We start from the raw sequence: 14674 nt of genomic DNA, 5'->3' as shown, positions 1-14674 counted from the left end.
ATGTCCAAGTTTGAGATGAGAAAAATCAAATAAGAGCATTTACATCAACTGTTTCATCTTGAGCCAAGTCTAAGGCGCCAAGCAAGTCTATCTCCAACTCTATACCGAGTTGATCTCCTATATCATCATCGTACTCTAGTATCGTACGTTCACCTAAAAGTATTTGATCATCTTCTTCAATAAAGCTTAAGTGTGGTGATTGATCTTGATGATTGTTGTCTTCCTCGTCAATATCGTGATCTCCATCCTCCTCCCATGCGATGTCATTATGCGCATCTTCCTCTTGCCTCATATGGTGATCTACATCTTCTTCGCTAGATTCATCAATTAGATCCGGCATTGGTAGTGGCATCTCCATATCCACATCTCGATCTTCAAAAATCTGCTTACTTCGTGGTGCAACTTGGATCACGTACGACCATCTTGGATCAGAACGATCCGGATGAAAAACCACCTATATTGAAGATGAAAAATCACGTGCCAAATGTCGTCAATTATATATATATCAATGGACTTTAAAAACGAAAGCTTCGACTAATTAAATCATTAGTATGCACCTGCTCACAGTGCTCGGGAAGAACAAAAGTATCACTTTCATCGGTCCAATGTTTGGTGGAGTCTATTGCAAAGAGACCGCTACTATCTTTTCTCACTGTCGCATGGGGACCGTTGTAAGTAGTTCTAAACCATTTTACATCAAGAATGAAAATAGTAAATCGTCTGAAATCCATTTCATAGATGTCGTGTATGGTTCCACACAATAATCCAACTGTGAGGAGAGAAGATTGGTATCCGAAGCACTTGCTCGGCTATCTTGTGTGAAGTTAGCCATGACTCCACAATCATACGTGACTCTCTTTGAATCAATGCGTTCCACACGAAAATGTCGTCCATATGACCATAATGCACTGTACTTTTTGTACTGTAAAAGAACATCATTAAAACAATGAAGATGCACCTATTTTATAGCATATATTGCCACAAATAATTACTTAATTACGTCAAGAGATAAGAAACTTACATGCACCATACATCCAGATGATAACTCCCGCTCGCGCTCGTTTATTGTCTCTCCATCACGTTCGGCTTTACGTACAGCTAGTTGTAGCCAATCAAGTGACATGTGAGTAGGGAGAAGAGCCAGATCTCGTGGATATGGTTGTGATCGCCTGTACATTACTCTGAATCTCGTCCTTGCATTTATTCTTTCTGCTTTGGCCACTTCATATCTGTCAATCCACTTCTGCATCTCAGGGCTATTGAGGATACAAAACTTATTGAATTTCTCCATTTACTCTTCGCTCATCTTTCTTTCAATCCCTTTTCCTTGGGGGACCTTGCCAATGATGCGATCATCATCCTTGTTGTGCCAAGCTTGCGGCATATCAGGATCCGTGGATGCAAGAAACTCTGTGATATATACTAATGACTCTTGCACAAGCCATCCCTCTGCCATGCTTGCTTCTAGTCTTGCTCTTTGTCTTACAAACCCCTTTAAAGTTTTCATAAACCGCTCGAGAAAAAACATCCATCGATTATGAATGGTAACTGCTATAGCCACCTCATCAACTATGTGCACAAGCAAGTGGACTTGAGTTGTCATAATGCTTGAGGGAAAGTGCTTCTCAAGCAAGCATATGGCTTCGATGGATTCCACCCTAGCCTTCTCGATGCTCGATATAGAGATCTCTTTTTGAGATATCCATCTATTTCACATGTCCATGCATATGTAAGATATTTGAGATATCCACCTATTTCACATGTCCATGAAGAAAATACATAATGCGAATTGATAGTAAGCATACCTCACAATACCACAGATCTTGAATATAGCATTTCTAACATCTTCTTGTAAGCACCCTTTTATTGTAATTGGAAGGATGAACTATCAAAGCAACAATGAAATCATGTCAACAATATAACATAATAATAATTACGCTAATGCATCACTATTATCGGTACACTAATTCTACTTAGAATACCTGTAAGACCTTGTGCCAATCATGGGACTTGAGGCCACTAAGCTTATTGTCCTTTGAAAATGCTCCTTTCAAGCAACGCATGTACCCTGTTGGTGTTTGAAAAGAGGCAATGTCTGCCTTGATCGCTGCCTCCTCCCTCGTAGAGAGGATCCACGTTGCTTTCGGGAGGACAACTTTTCCTGAAGCATGCACTTGGGGCCACAAATGAGACATCCTATTCATAGCACGCAAGTCTTCTCACACTCCTCTCGAGTCCTTGGAACCAACCAAGTGTACCCAAATGGTAGCCCCCACATTCTTAAAGATATGCATGGTATCCAAGAAATGATTGATTTGTAACTGACCCCAATAAGGAAGCTCGTGAAAGATCGATAGCCTCTTCATACCAGGAGGAGGTTCCTCTCCATTCTCCCTCCAAGCTTGAATCCAATCACTTGCTTTCAAATATGATGGTGGTGGATCAAGCTGACCTCCACGTGTGAGATGGTCGACGGAAGGTATCGAGCATGACCTTCATAAACATTTTTCCTCATATGTTTGGAGTAGCGTGCAAGCGATTTCAAAGCGGGTCCACAAACAGGACAAGCATGGTACCCACTTGTAACAAGTCCTGCACACGTGCATGAATATGTTAGTACAAGACATGCGTGCAAAAGAGAGTAAAAAAAGCATAATCCCTCATTGTACATGTAAAGACATAACCACGTACCTGCGCACTCTCCATATCCTGGGTAGTCATGCATGGTCCACATCAAGATACCCCTGACCAAAATATCATTGGTATGCCTAGGAGCTCTGGAAATATCAAAGACCTGCACTCCTCTCCATAATATCTGTAACTCCTCTATCAAAGGTGCCATGTACACGTCCATGTTTTTTGCCTTGTACTTTCCTGGCACAAGTAGTGCAAGCATGAGGTGTCCCTTTTTTATTGTTAGCCATGGTGGGATATTGTAATTCACCACGACTATGGGCCATGTCGACCAAGATGTCGAGCGTAACCCGAAAGGATTCACACCGTCCATGGCTAGCCCAAGATGTAAGTTGCGTGGCTCTCTTGCAAAGTCCGGCCACTGATTATCTATGTGCTTCCAAGCTGCACAATCTGCAGGGATCCTCAATGTGTGATCAGTGGACCGATGAGATGCATGCCATGTCATCAACTCCGCTATGGATTTGCATCGAAACATGTGTTGTATTCTTGCAATGATGGGAAAGTGTCTTAAGACCTTTACCGGTATCCTCTCACCCTACAAGTCATCTCTCTATCGTTGTTCCCCACACTTTGGACAACTAGCCAAATCTCCATGCTCACGACGAAAGAGAATACAATCATTACGGCAAGCATGGATGGTATCATAATCCATACCCACCATTGTTAGCATCTTTTTCGCTTCATCTCTTGATGCAGGCATGGTATTTGGTGCAGGAAACATCTTCTGGAGCAACCTATGACAAAGACACTATCCAAATGATGATTCTCAAAACAAAAAATATCCAAATAATGAGTCAAATTAATGCAAGGGCTAACCTCATTAAGGCCGAGACACTTGTATCCGACCACCCATACTGTACTTGTAGATTCAAGATTGAGAGACAAGCACGTAGTTTAGACATCCTAGCACCCTCGTACAATTGTGTTGATTGCAACTCTCACATTTTGACCTCAGACTCTGACATCACGTGTACGTGGGATGTAGTGCCCCAAAAAATGGAATCCATTATGTCGACCATACCCTCGTCGTCATCCGAGAGACTATAGTCTTGTTGAAAGTGAGAAGGTATATGTGTACCCTCGTCACCCTCCTCATCCTGTCATAAGCTCATTCGTGTAAATATAAGATCTTCTATTTCCGAGTATACAATAAGATTGCAAACTTAAATAGCTTTGACTTACCGATGATCCATCAACATGTGCAACACCAACGGGGGGTACTGCTTCCGGCTCCTCCCCATACATCTGCAAGTGGCGCATGATAATACAATGTTGATGTCATACTTCTCACTTGCAATGAGTGCAATGACAATATAACCTCTCCGTAAGCCACTTCGTGCTCCCGGGTGTTGGCGCATCATCGGATGAGCTTCCACTCATCCCTTCCATCTACACTTATAAAACCACAACATAAGCATGAAGAGGAGATATTGACAATTATAAGCATAGCATGTTTAATTTGAGCTTCTCTTGAGGCCATATGAAAAATATAGTAAGGATTGAAACAAAAAATCCTATATAGTAAGGCTATATAGTAAGAGGAGATATTGACAATTATAAGCATAGCATGTTTGAGCTTCACTGGAGGCCATACTAAAAAAATAAACAGTAAGCGTCGCTATATAACGACGCTCTGTTCCGTCGCTATATAGCGACGTTTTTAATTTAAAGCGTCGCTATATAACAGCGTCGCTATATAGCGACGCTGTGGGTTAAAACCCGAAACGACGAAACGCACGGCGTTTTGCTCAATCCATTCCTAATCTCTCAAGTAAGCAACCCAAAATCTCCTCCCACCTATTTTCGACGACCTCCCATCTATTCCAAGCAACCTCCCACTCTATTTTCCACTCCTCACCCTTCTCCTACCTCTTGTACTCCCTCTCTCTCCTTTTTCCCTCTTTGGTTTTCAGAAAGAAAGTTCTTCAAGAGGTGAGTTTGTTTCAACAATGTAGGTTGTTTGTTTGTTAGCTTTGGTTTTGTGAGTGTTTCTACTTGTATTGCTAAAGTTGTAAACTAGTTTTCATGCTTGATTTGAAAGGATTGAAACAAAAAACGAGATTTCAAGAAAGAAAGAAAGAAAACTCACCTCTTCTTCCTGTATTTCTCTTCCTTCTCTTTCTCCTTGTCTCCTCAACTCCTCCTTTCCTTGTCTCCTCAATCTTCTCTTTCCTTGTCTCCTTTCAAGAAGTTGCTTTTGTGATCTCCTCTTTCCACCAACATCTTATTTGAAAAAATGGGTTGTTTTCTCTCTTTTGTAGGGCCAGTCCACTACACCGAGCGGGACATACTCTCTCTTTTGTGGGGCCAGTCCACTACACCGAGTGGGACATACTTTTACAGGTAAGTGCTTCCTCTTCTTTCCATTTAATATTTTTGTTATTTGCATTGGCCTGCAGCTAGCGCCTTAAGCGCTAGCTGTAGTGATGGGCGTAGGAACCCTCTCTTCCCCTCTCTCTCTTTCTGTCTTCCCCCTTCTCTTTTTCTTCTTTTTCCCCCTTCTCCTTTTTCCCTCTTCTCTTATTCTCTCTTTCCCCCTTCTCTCTTTCCCCCTCTCTCTTTTCCCTTCTCTCTTTCCTTTCCCTCTTATTCTCTTATGCTTATGCTTCTCTCATTCCCCCTTCTCTATTTCCCCCTTCTCTCATTTGCATAAGCCCTTTTTCCGCATAAGCTCATGCGTATGCTCATGCATGAGCATGAGCTTATGCATAAGTTTCCGCATAAGCTTTTCCGCATAAGCTCCTTCTCTTTTTCCGCATAAGCTCCTCTTTCTCTTTTTATGCATAAGCTCCTTCTCTTTTTCCGCATGAGCTTATGCTTATGCTCAAGCATAAGCATAAGCTTATGCTTAAGTTTCTGCATAAGCTTATGCGGAAATAGAGAATGAGAGAAGCTTATGCTTCTCTCATTCTCTTTTTCCGCGTAAGCTCTTTCTCTTTTTCCGCATAAGCTCCTTCTCTATTTCCGCATGAGCATAAGCATGAGCTTATGCTTATGCTTATGCTCATGCATGAGCATAAGCATAAGCATAAGCTCATGCTTATGCTCATGCATGAGCATGAGCTTATGCGTAAGTTTCCCCATCAGCTTATGCGGAGATAGAGAATGAGAGAAGCTCATGCTTCTCTCATTCTCTTTTTCCGCATAAGCTCCTTCTCTTTTTCCGCATAAGCTCCTTCTCTTTTTCTGCATGAGCATAAGCTCCTTCTCTTTTTCCGCATGAGCATAAGCATGAGATTATGCTTATACTTATGCTTAAGCATAAGCATTATGCGTAAGTTTCTGCATAAGCTTATGCGGAAATAGAGAATGAGAGAAGCTCATGCTTCTCTCATTCTCTTTTTCCGCATAAGCTCCGCATAGAGAATGAGAGAAGCTCATGCCTCTCTCATTCTCTTTTTCCGCATAAGCTCCTTCTCTTTTTCCGCATAAGCTCCTTCTCTTTTTCCGCATGAGCATAAGCATGAGCTTATGCTTATGCTTATGCTTAAGCATAAGCATAAGCTCATGCTTGTGCTCATGCATGAGCATGAGCTTATGCTTAAGTTTTCGCATAAGCTTATGTGGAAATAGAGAATGAGAGAAGCTTATGCTTCTCTCATTCTCTTTTTCCGCATAAGCTCTTTCTCTTTTTCCGCATGAGCATAAGCTCCTTCTCTTTTTTTGCATGAGCATAAGCATGAGCTTATGCGTAAGTTTCCGCATAAGCTCCTTCTCTTTTTCCGCAAAAGCTCCTTCTCTTTTTCCGCATGAGCATAAGCTCCTTCTCTATTTCCGCATGAGCATAAGCTCATGCTTATGCTCATGCATGAGCATGAGCTTATGCGTAAGTTTCCGCATAAGCTCCTTCTCTTTTTCTGCATGAGCTTATGCTTATGCTTATGCTTTCTCTATTTCCGCATGAGCATAAGCTCATGCTTATGCTCATGCATGAGCATGAGCTTATGCGTAAGTTTCCGCATAAGCTCCTTCTCTTTTTCTGCATGAGCTTATGCTTATGCTTATGCTTAAGCATAAGCATAAGCATAAGCTCATGCAGAAAAAGAGAAGGAGCTTATGCGGAAACTTACGCATAAGCTCATGCTCATGCATGAGCATAAGCATGAGCTTGCTCATGCGAAAATAGAGAAGGAGCTTATGCTCATGCGTTAAGCATAAGCATAAGCATAAGCTCATGCTTATGCTCATGCATGAGCATGAGCTTATGCTTAAGTTTCCGCATAAGCTCTTTCTCTTTTTCCGCATAAGCTCCTTCTCTTTTTCCGCATGAGCATAAGCATGAGCTTATGCTCATGCACGAGCATAAGCTTATGCGGAAATAGAGAATGAGAGAAGCTTATGCTTCTCTCATTCTCTTTTTCCGCATAGGCTCCTTCTCTTTTTCCGCATAAGCTCCTCTTTTTCCGCATGAGCATAAGCTCCTTCTCTATTTCCGCATGAGCATAAGCTCATGCTTATGCTCATGCATGAGCATGAGCTTATGCGTAAGTTTCCGCATAAGCTTATGCGGAAATAGAGAATGAGAGAAGCTTATGCTTCTCTCATTCTCTTTTTCCACATAAGCTCTTTCTCTTTTTCCGCATAAGCTCCTTCTCTTTTTCCGCATGAGCATAAGCATGAGCTTATGCTTAAGCTTAAGCATAAGCATAAGCATAAGCTCATGCTTATGCTCATGCATGAGCATGAGCTTATGCTTAAGTTTCCACATAAGCTCTTTCTCTTTTTCCGCATAAGCTCCTTCTCTTTTTCCGCATGAGCATAAGCATGAGCTTATGCTCATGCTTGAGCATGAGCTTATGCTTAAGTTTCCGCATAAAAGCTCCTTCTCTTTTTCCGCATAAGCTGCTTCTATTTTTCCGCATGAGCATAAGCTCCTTCTCTATTTCCACATGAGCATAAGCTCATGCTTATGCTCATGCATGAGCATGAGCTTATGCGTAAGTTTCCGCATAAGCTTATGCGGAAATAGAGAATGAGAGAAGCTTATGCTTCTCTCATTCTCTTTTTCCGCATAAGCTCCTTCTCTTTTTCCGCATAAGCTCCTTCTCTATTTCTGCATGAGCATAAGCTCCTTCTCTTTTTCCGCATGAGCATAAGCATGAGCTTATGCTTATGCTTATGCTTAAGCATAAGCATAAGCATAAGCATAAGCTCATGCTTATGCTCATGCATGAGCATGAGCTTATGCTTAAGTTTCCGCATAAGCTTATGCGGAAATAGAGAATGAGAGAAGCTTATGCTTCTCTCATTCTCTTTTTCCGCATAAGCTCTTTCTCTTTTTCCGCATGAGCATAAGCTCCTTCTCTTTTTCCGCATGAGCATAAGCATGAGCTTATGCTTATGCTTATGCTTAAGCATAAGCATAAGCATAAGCTCATGCTTATGCTCATGCATGAGCATGAGCTTATGCGTTAGTTTTCGCATAAGGTTATGCGGAAATAGAGAATGAGAGAAGCTTATGCTTCTCTCATTCTCTTTTTCTGCATAAGCTCCTTCTCTTTTTCCGCATAAGCTCCTTCTCTTTTTCCGCATGAGCATAAGCTCCTTCTCTATTTCCGCATGAGCTTATGCGTAAGTTTCCGCATAAGCTTATGCGGAAATAGAGAATGAGAGAAGCTTATGCTTCTCTCATTCTCTTTTTCCGCATAAGCTCCTTCTCTTTTTCCGCATGAGCATAAGCATGAGCTTATGCTCATGCATGAGCATGAGCAAACTTAAGCTTATGCTTAAGTTTTCGCATAAGCTCTTTCTCTTTTTCCGCATAAGCTCCTTCTCTTTTTCCGCATGAGCATAAGCTCATGCTTATGCTCATGCATGAGCATAAGCTTATGCGTAAGTTTTCGCATAAGCTTATGCGGAAATAGAGAATGAGAGAAGCTTATGCTTCTCTCATTCTCTTTTTCCGCATAAGCTCCTTCTCTTTTTCCGCATGAGCATAAGCTCCTTCTCTATTTCCGCATGAGCATAAGCTCATGCTTATGCTCATGCATGAGCATGAGCTTATGCGTAAGTTTCCGCATAAGCTTAAGCTCATGCGGAAAAAGAGCATAAGCATAAGCATAAGCATAAGCTCATGCGGAAAAAGAGAAGGAGCTTATGCGGAAATAGAGAATGAGTTTCCACATAAGCTTCTCTCCTTCTCTTTTTCTGCATAAGCTCCTTCTCTTTTTCCGCATGAGCATAAGCATGCGGAAACTCATTCTCTATTTTATGCATAAGCTCCTTCTCTATTTCCGATGCCTATGCTTAAGCATAAGCATAAGCATAAGCTCATGCTTATGCTCATGCATGAGCATGAGCTTATGCTTAAATTTTCGCATAAGCTCATGCTTATGCGTGAGCTTATATGGAAATAGAGAATGAGAAAAGCATAAGCTCATTCTCTATTTCTGCATAAGCTCATTCTCTATTTCCCACTCTATTTCCCCCTTCTCTCCTTCTCTATTTTCCCTCATCTCTTTCCCCTTCTCTATTTCCCCCTTCTCTCATTCTCTATTTCCTCATTCTCATTCTTTTCTTTCTTTGACATCTTCTTTCCCTCTTATCTTTCCCTCTTCTTTCCCTCTTTCCTTTCCCTCTTCTTTCCTTTCCCTCTTCTTTCTTCTTGCCTATGCCTATGCCTATGAGAATGCTCATGTTTGTTTTTTGTTTTCTATTTTCGTGTTTGTGTCTATGTTAGACATGGGATCACGTCACTCATCTGACGAGTATGGACAGCCTCGCAGGAGGAGAGCTCACGATCTATATGCTCCAGAGGACTTTGATTCCTCTCAGGCGACTACCCCGAGGACTACCCCTGGTCCGACTCCTCTCGGTCCTAGCACTGTGACTACCCCTAGCCCGACCCCTCTTCCACGTAGCACTGCGACTACCCCTCAGGGAACTCCTTTGCTAGCCGCGCATGGCTTTGTCGGGACTCCCGACGAGTTTGTAGCGCAGATGAGCGATGAGGAGGCAGCGAGATTCTTCTCTCTGCTCTCTCAGAGGACCTCCGCAATTCCTTTCCCTACACCGACGGGTGGACGTACTGCCCAGCCATCCCCTCGCGCCCCTTCGACTGCGGGATCATCACCTGCGCATGCCTCCTGCAAGGGAAGGAAGAGTAGGATGGGCGGCTCATGTTGTGCTGACTCAAGAGATGTAGACGAGTCAGCACACTCACACTCCTTTAGGTCTCCACTTGGTCCAGAGACACAATATCAGTCAGGTCCCTTTCCCTCTCCTACTCCCACTGCTACTCCTCGATTCGAAAGCGGTCGCACAGCTTCCACTCCTTCAGACTCTGCTACCGTCAGTCCCCCTTACTCATCAGGGGATCTCTCCTATCAAATCACATCTGCCGGAGAGATAATAGAAGACAAAAAGGGCAAAGCAGTGATGGCCGCCATGAGGAGGTTGATGAGTCATCACTTCAAGAGCGGCATAAATATCGATTAGCAGTATCAAGATGCCCAAAAGAAGCAGGCGGTGATCGATGAGTTAAAACAAAGATACCCTAATCTGCCAAATGTGGAGTTTAATAACAATTCTATGCTCGAGCACATGGGTTTGGTCCTAAAGCATCGCAGATCAACCTTGCGTACTTCCATTACAAAGGGGTTGGCTAAACCCAGCTAGGCTGACAAAGCTGATTGGAAGTACTTCAAGAAGCAACATAGGGACCATCCCAAAATGTTCGAGGGTCAGAGGAGGGCTACGAAGAGACGGCTGGACATCGTAGGTACTTCGCACTTTGGTGCAAGCGGACGGTATGCGTTCGAGGCAACCGTGGTAAGTCTACTTCTTCCCATTTAATGTATTGTTCTATTTGTTTTACTTACATATTACATGCACTTTAGCTAACTCTAACTCTCGTAAATTGGATCCACAGCAAGCTGCGATGGGTCGTCTTCCTACGGATGCAGAGACACGGCACGCATTTCGGATAGGAACAAAGCCGTGGTTCATTGAGCAAGAGGCAATGGGAGCGATAGTCGATTGGGCTAAGGTGGCTGCTCGCACGGTATAAGTTTACTCCTACTTGTAATCTCACTTTTTAATTTAAGTTCCAATCTAATTTTTGATTTATATGGTTCACTCTTAGGGTCAAAGGTCAAGCGTCCCATCATCGGAGACGAGCGATCAACAGGGGCAAGGATCGGACGTAGGTGCCGAGGACGAGGGAGAAGACGCAGGTGTCGGGGACGAGGGAGAAGACGCAGGTGTCGAGGACCAAGGAACAGGCCAACAAGACGAAGATGATTCGGATTCGGATGAGTAGTGGTAGTAGCATTTTGTATATCCACTCGTTTGAGCAATTTTGTATCACAGGGTAATTTTGTTACAAACACAGTTGTATATGTATATGCATTTCTTCCTCATCGTTCACAAGAACAATTTTGTATCACCCTGCAAGCAAGGGAAATTTTGTTATAAAAAACTTTCTTTTGTAATTACAAAAAAAAAAAAGGATTAGTGGGGCTAAACAGGGCCAAAAGGAAGCCCTGTTTAGCCCCACTAACCCTTTTTTTTTACTGTTAATCGTTGCTATATAGCGACGTTTACCAGTGTCGCTATATAGCGACGTTTACCAGTGTCGCTATATAGCGATGATTAACACTGTCGCTATATAGTGACGTTTGTCATCGTCGCTATATAGTGACGATTAATAGCGTCGCTATATAGCGATGGTGTATAGCGATGCTCCTTTTCCGACGATTTTAATGACTTTTATAGCGACCTTTGCGCCCGTGAAAAAAAAAAATTTTAATGTAAAAAGCGTCGGTATTTCCGTCGGAAAATGGCCTATGCCTTGTAGTGTTCATGAGGATTTAGAGAGTAAATGCATGTTGGTATGAAGTCTTTTTTTGTGTGAAAAAAGAATGAGTATTGGTATAATGAAACATACATCACTCTAAGGACAATGTCAAGCTATGGCCATCTACAAAGCATTGCATTAGCACAAATTTAAGGCATTGAACATTGCAACCATATAAGGACATGATTGAAAAGGATGCAGGCATGGCCATGAAGTTCACAGTTGGATCCAAATGGGCAAGGTGGTCTTGGTATAAGCCTTTCACATTTTTGTTTCTTGTTTTCAAAATATACATATGCAAAGAACAAAAACTATGTGGTTCTTCTACAAGCACGTAGATGAAAATTCTCTTAACAATTTGCTTGGAATGAATTGGGAAACTAGATCAAGTGAACAAATGGGTGATATGTTTCAATGTCATGCATGCAAGGACAATGTATGCTCCTAGTTGTTAAATCATACATAGTGTACTCATTAGCCATATTTTGCATTTGTGTAGTTTTTGTGTGACAAGCTCTGAATTATTTATGAACATGCGTGAAGCTGTGGGAGATGAAGATGTAGAGGGGGGTGATGGTGCAGGGGGTCCACAACCTCTGCACCACAAAGTGCATCACGGGAAGATCTCACCTTTCCAAGCATCATAGTACATGATGCTATGTCTGAATATCGACAGGTGATGATTGAGAATGAGAGCCTTCATGCTGAATTCAATCACCTGAATGCAATGCTCCAATAGACCAGACATAGGCAAGACCTCAAAAATACCTATGAGGAGCAATCTTGCATCTTCACTACGTATTCTCAGCAAGAGCGAGATGCACAAGCCGCAGTTCAACACATTGAAGATGGAGGCCGTGCTTGTAACTTGGATCCTAATTTTGTGGGCCTGGCTGCCAAAAAACCCTCCACCCTTTTGATGCGTATCACCTTTGTGGATGATGGGCCTTTATGTCCAATATGCCAAGATCGATTTGATATGACGAGTGCTCTCATGTCACCATCGGTTTCACCTGGTATGCTTGGTAAATATGTTAAAGGTTAGGAGTGCATGTCCAACCTGTAATGCTCCTCAAGCCAAGAAACTGTACGATGTTCTTAGCATTGGAGCAACATTTTATGCGGATCCTCGGTTGCGAAGATTATAGGTCCCATACAAGCTCAATGACATATATCAATTTTGTTAATGGATTTTGGAGATGATGAGATGAAGTATAAAAGTTAGCATGTTATATTTTGTATTTGCAAATGACTATTGTTTTTGCGTTCATTTTTATAAAATAGAACTTTCAGAGGTGTATTTCAATTGTTGTGATATACCTAACTAAATGTTGAGTGGTTTATGTTGTTACAGAGCATGGAAGCAATAGAAGATAGACACAATGAAAAGAAGTGCTCATAGAATGAAGAACTATGAGAGCCATATGTAGGGCATCTCTACATGATCACTGACATCATCGATGACTTCAGAGCTCCACAATCATCTCCTCAATCTGCTCCTAGATTCTCTCAATCATCCTATGTGGCTCTCCACCACCTAACTGTGCTTGTGGGCACCTAACTGTGCCTCTAGCACTCACACATAGAAACATAAGGTGTGCCTAAGGCATACACCTTGAGATATCCCAACAAACCCCCCCTCAAGGAAATGCCTCAGGCCATGTCAAGGATACATCTAGTCTCATAGTTTCTCATGCCATCTCATGGTGGTCAAGGATTAATCTATGGCTAGGTTCTCATGCTAGCAAGGGTTCCCTTGGGTGTAAGGTAACACAATGTCTGCAGGAGGTACGATGGAGCAAAACATACACATGGCCTACATCATAAGGTGACCAGAGGTGTTTACAAAACACACAAAACACAATAGTTTATTTCATTCATTTTGGAGGACTATCCAGGCTGAGTACCTTGACATAAAAAGAGAGATCTGGAGCATACATAGAGATGATTTAAAATGCATAATCTTCAAAGGATGCCTCATCTTGTGGAGGCACATCAATTCTAAGTAGATTGTCTTTGAAGTTGCTTCCTTTTTGGTTCTGCAAAGAAACACTGGTGTCAACTATGGGCTATGTGAGCATCACCATGTCCATTATGTCTTTGGTAGTTGTATCATAGACACCACTAGAAAAAATAAGAACACTTTCTCGAAGACCATTCGTTATAGCTTGGCACTACTGTGCGACACCCATACCAGCTAGATACTTGGACTCTGCTTCACCTTCTACCCGTTTTACTTGGAGAATCTTCTCAGAGTCTCCTTTATACTCAGATGCCACTCGTAACCTTTGAGCGGCATTGATTTCATTCATAGCCCGCCTGACTGCAGCATCTGGTATGATATCAACTATCAAAGTCTGTTCTATGCTGTAATCGTATGCACCCATCACCCTCTCAAGCTCTTCTGAGATAGCTTTAGCAACTTCATGCTTTTGCTCAAAGAGATCATCCAAATTCATTTTCGGTACACAAGCTCTGACAACATTAAACACATATGCTTCACATGCGACTACTTTTGTGAAAACGAACTGCAGCAATGCAGGAAAGATGTTTTCAAGGGGAACGCGATGCTCTCCGAGAGGCTCAATGCTCTTGCCCAACACGATGCTGCCCGATTACATGCAGCACTCAATACTCATATCAATGATGTGGTGATTGCTAGAAGCGCTAGCTACAATTGAAGCAAGCCTTAACTGGAAATCATCACCCAGGTCAGAAAAAAAATCGAAGCCCAATGGGTGCAGGTGAACCGCTTGAGGTACACGCAGCAGTCTCGTTGAGAGCTCAGTTATCAAACATGGAGGCCAGAGCATTCCAACCACCGTGTAGCATTTGCAACTTATAGAGAATTGGCATTCACTGCTTGAAGAAAAGATGAAAAGGCCAGCAATAGGGAGATGGAACATAGTTGAATTGCATAGCAGTGCGCAAAGAGGAAGCTAAAGTTCTAGAGCGCCAATCATCGAAGGATCAAGTCTTCACACCTATGTGGAGCAGAGCTACATTGAGCAGATAGTCTGCTATAGATCACGGGTGCAGCATGCGAAATCAGGGTGGAAAAGAACGTCGGAAGTGGAGCTTGTACAGCCACGCTTGTGTTGCGCCTGTCTTCGTCAAATGCTTCTCTAATACTTTCTTCTGTTTTGTTATTTCGTCTCTCCTGCTCACAGGTCTACTGTA

Source organism: Dipteris shenzhenensis, chromosome 31 (genome assembly GCF_047967505.1).
Source record: "Dipteris shenzhenensis isolate YYH24624 ecotype China chromosome 31, Dip_SZ_1.0, whole genome shotgun sequence".
Lineage (NCBI taxonomy): Eukaryota > Viridiplantae > Streptophyta > Polypodiopsida > Gleicheniales > Dipteridaceae > Dipteris > Dipteris shenzhenensis.
This window is presented reverse-complemented; position numbering follows the sequence as displayed.